This window comes from Myotis davidii, unplaced genomic scaffold, assembly GCF_000327345.1.
Source record: "Myotis davidii unplaced genomic scaffold, ASM32734v1 scaffold4719, whole genome shotgun sequence".
Taxonomy (NCBI): domain Eukaryota; kingdom Metazoa; phylum Chordata; class Mammalia; order Chiroptera; family Vespertilionidae; genus Myotis; species Myotis davidii.
The window spans coordinates 15047-19736 of record NW_006290629.1 but is presented as its reverse complement, the minus strand read 5'-3'; the positions used below and the strand labels follow the sequence as shown (position 1 = coordinate 19736).

Genomic DNA, 4690 nt, shown 5'->3' with positions numbered 1-4690 from the left:
TCAGTTCAGTTGTTCTGTCGTTTGGTCTATTTGCATATTAGCCTTTTGTTATATAGAATAATTCACATACTATAAAAATCCCCCCTTTTAAAATGTACAATTTAGTGGTTTTTATTGCATTCAGAGTTATACAATCTAATTATCACCACTATCTAATTTTAGGACTTTTTTTCTTTTTAAAAAGACATGCTCACCCCTAGCTGGTTTGGCTCAGTGGATAGAGCCTCAGCCTGCATACTGAAGGGTCAGGTTCAATTCTACCTCAGTTGCAGGCTCCTTCCTGACCCGGCCCCTGGTTGGGGCACATGCAATAGGCAATCAATCAACACATCAATGTTAGATAGAGTGTCACCCTGCAGACTAAATGATCCCAGGTTCAATTCCAGTCAAGGGCACATGCCTGGCTTGCAGTCTCTATCCCCAGTAGGAGGCGTGCAGGAGACAACCAATCACTGATGTTTCTCTCTCTCTCCCCCATCCCCTCCCCCTCTCCCTCTCCCTCTCCCTCTCCCTTCTTCTCTGAAATCTTTAAAAATATATATTTTTTAAAGTGTGGGTTCCTGAGCAGGTTACTTTATATCTCTCTGAGCCTCAGATTAACTATCTCTCTAAAAAAAAAAAAAGGAAAAATATCCTCCAATGAGGATTAAAAAAACAAACAAAAACAAAGAAGAAGGTGGGTAATCTGCTCAGAAGGTCAAATCTCCAAAGTGCAAGCTGCTACTCTCCATCTGGAGCCACTTCTCCCTGCTGTCTGCCCCTGGGCAAGGGAGGGGCCATCAGGAGGTAGGGACTGGGCATTTTGAGCATCTCCTCAAAGGCCTGTGGGGATGGGGGGTCAGCATTCTGGAAGGTTGAACCCAAAGCGGCCCTCATCAAACAGGATGAAGACTCCAGGGATGCACTTGGAGTTAGTGAAGCCATGGCCAGCAAGAATGGTTACTTGAGCTCACACCCACAGGCAGAACAAACTGGATAAGCTGCTCCTCCAAAGCTGCTGCCCCAGGCTCCCCGACACTGGGCTGGGCAGGGCTCTGCCAGGCGTGGCCCTTGCAGTCCTCAGTCCTGTCTTCTTGCTGCTGCTGCTCCTGGATCACCTGCTTGCAAACCTCCTGGACGATGCGGGAGAGCTTGTTGAAGTTGTGGAAGATCTAGACATCAGGCAGCTGGATGCGGTGCATGAGGTCGATCTCTATTGTCTACTGACTGGCAGGGACTTTAGGGTCTCTCTTGGTGGCCCTGGCCATGCTTCCCATGGAAGCTGAGCATGGCAATCTCTAAGCCATGGGCATCGCAGGCACCTTTGAAGAGCCCTGACCTGATGAGGTCATCCAGGTAGCGGGGTGGGAGGTAGATGTGGCAGTAGGTCAGGCATTGTCATACCAATTTTGGATGAACTTCATCAGGATGAACTGCAGCCTGTCCTCCTGGAAAATGTCCTCCAGCGTCCACCCCCATTCTTCCTTCAGCCATGTTCGTAATTCCTCTCCGCTCCCACCAGACACCTTGTAGTGGTCTGTCTGGTTGCACTTAGTGGAGAACTTGTCCTTCTGAATCTGAATGTGGTCCCTGTGGGGCCCTCTGTGGCCGTACATGCACTCCACTGTGGCTGATTTCCTCTCCATCAAGTGCTTCAATTGCATTGGGTTATCCACATGGTGTTGTGGGAAGGCAGGTAGTCCAACCACTAATGCACAAACCGTCCACCACTACATTCAGCAGTCCTTCATAGGACCCGATATCCGGCTGCCACAATCCCAAAATGTGTCTGCCTGGGTGCGACAGCTTCTCATAGACTTCCGGTCAAGACACACTCATGATCTCCAGGTTCTACAAGTTTTCATAAACGCCTTACTCCTCCCGGCAGCGCGGTCTCCAGTTGCTGTCGGTGTGCAGGATGCGGTGGAACTTGGGGCAGGCTGGGCAGGTCGGTGCTGGTGCTGGGGAGCGAGGCAATCGCCATCAGCAGCAGCAGCTGGGGAGGCAGGTCCTGCAGCAAAAGTAGTGGTGAGGCGGCGGGGGCTCGTGATCCCGCCCCTACCCGCACAGCACCTCGCCAACTCGCCGCCATGTCTGCCTCGATGTCATGCTCCTCTTCCTGGGCCAGAGCCAGGCAAGCTAGCTGCTGCCGCCATCCTCTCAGCTGTGCCCAGATGCTGCTGGCGACAGCGGCATCCTCGAGAAGGGCCCAAGCCGCAGAGGTAAGCGCATTCCTCCATGCCTGTCCGAGTAACAGCCACCCACATTCACATTTTTAGAGATATATTTCAGCCCCAGCCACTGTTGCTCAGTGGTTGAATGTCAACCGATAAACCAGGAAGTCATGGCTGACAGTCAGGGCACATGCCCAGGTTGCAGGTTTGATTCCCCGTAGGGGGCATGCAGGAGGCAGCTGGTTGATCACTCATATCATTGATGTTTCTGCCTCTCTCTCCCCCTCCCTTCCTCTCTGAAATTAATAAAAACAAAATTTTAAAAAAGAGATACTTCAAATAAATGCAAGACGTATTCATTAACAGATTCAAATGCATCCTCTAGTGGTTCTCAACCTTCTGGCCCTTTAAATACAGTTCCTCATGTTGTGACCCAACCATAAAATTACTTTCGTTGCTACTTCATAACTGTAATGTTGCTACTGTTATGGATTGTAATGTAAATATCTGATATGCAGGATGGTTTTAGGTAACCCCTGTAAAAGGGTCGTTTTACCACCAAAGGGGTTGCAACCCACAGGTTGAGAACTGCTGCTCTAGATTCTCTGTAATAAGAAGCCAAAAGTAGGCAAATTCAGATTAATTAATATTTCAGTATCCTGTTATTTCAAAATACCTAGATACTTAATAATTTTTTACTTTTTAATCCAGCATAACTCCAAAGTTTTAAGTTACCAAAGACTTTACTATTTTTTTTTCTTTAAAAAAGAAAGTGACCCCTGCTCAAGGCACTTCTGTGGATCTGGCCCTCCTAGCAGAAAGATTTGGGGTGTTTAGGCTTTATTTCCCATATTTTTCTTTCTGAGTAGACTGTAACAACACAAAATCTTGCATATAAGAAGAGATTTTATCCTATTTCAAAACAGAAACAAAAACAACCCCTAAATTAAATAAATGAGTACTCTCAAAAGGATGGACTGGGACATTATCCTTAGAATCTTATCTCACACTAACCCAGCACAGCAAATGATCTTTAGTTCTGAGTGGCGCAAAGCTCAAACAGCAGCAGAGACAGAGGATTCCCTGCATTCATAAAACTAAGTCCCCAAAAGTTAAGAAAGCAAGCAAAGAACATCTGTAACCAAAGTTACGTTACAGACAAAACTCTCACTAGCGAAGCGTTTCAGGAGGCTGATGCCTTGACAGGGAGAGCAGGGATGGTCCCCAAGATTTGAATTCTTGGCAGCTGCTGGGAAGTTCCTGCAGTCTCTCCCAGAGATTCAGTCTGCGACAAGAAGCTGGGGTCCCCCAGCAAAGTGGGATATAACCATCTTTAAACAAACTGAACCAAAGAACAGAATCACAAAACAACTATCAACAGAGACACTCATATCCAATATTTACAGGCATGCACAACCCACAGATAGGAGCGCCACACTGTGCTTCTTATCAGTCCAGCCACTGAAACCTCAGAATGCCCTGCATTAAAACAAAAACAAGCAAACAAAAAACACTGAACAGAGCAATTTCTCTTGTCCCAGAGGTTAAAAACCACTGGAAGTCTCTTGCCACCCAGAGCTGATCAGGCTCCCCCAGATAAGAGGCAGTAAATGCCTCCCTTGCCATACACAGTAAATGGTTCTTATTTCTTACAAAGAAGCCCGGATGAGAGGCAGCAAATGCTTCTCCTGTCATTACAAAAACAGTTGATTCAATTTAGGTCTCAAGTGAGAATCCAGAGATTACTGAGGTTGCGGCTGGGACTCAAAACAGGAAAATTCCTGGCAGCACTGCGAATAAAAGAGTCCAGGCCTCAGCCCTGGGAACCCCTAGTCCAGACAGCAAGCAAAATCCCCGGTACTCACCTCAGAGGAGTTTGCTGCTTGTCAGAGTCACCAGAATATGAAAGGAGACAACTAATGGGTCCATGCTGCCTGTCAGTATTTGAGCCAATTTAGCAGAGTTAGGGTTAAATCATATATGAGTGTTTATTCCCATATTGCCTGCAGTATGGGAGAGCAACAGGTCATCCACGAAAATCTACTCTGTACCTCACCCCCAACATAAGTCAGCTGTTCTTTGGGTAGGACAAAGATTATACGGGAATTAGGCAAAAGGAATAAAAACGGGTATAATGGTTACAGACTACAGGCAATGCAGATTGGACTCCATTGTTTGGGCAATAAGGTTGTTAATCTTCCCATGATAATAGGCAGTTCTTGGATGAGGAGGATGGGCCACATTTAAAGGTAAGCTCCCAGGTCCCAGGGCTTACACCTCCCAGCCAGGTTAGAATGTGGTTTCTTTAATCAGAACAAAGCAAACATGATTAATATCCTATCTAATAAAAGAGAAACATGGTAATTGGTGTACGACCACTACCCTTCCCATTGGCTAATCAGGGCAATATGCAAATTAACTGCCAGCCAAGATGGCAGCCGGCTGCCAGGCAGCTTAAACTGAACATGATGCTTGCTTGCTTCAATGATGGAGGACTGCACATTCCCCGCCTGCCTTGCTGGCCTCTGAGCCTACAG

At 47.0% G+C, this 4690-nt stretch overlaps 1 pseudogene; it reads right to left on the bottom strand.

Annotated features, from left to right (window-relative positions):
* Window positions 1-911: 911 nt before the first annotated feature.
* LOC102752370 lies at window positions 912-2071 on the bottom strand (annotated as a pseudogene).
* Between the last annotated feature and the right edge of the window lie 2619 nt (window positions 2072-4690).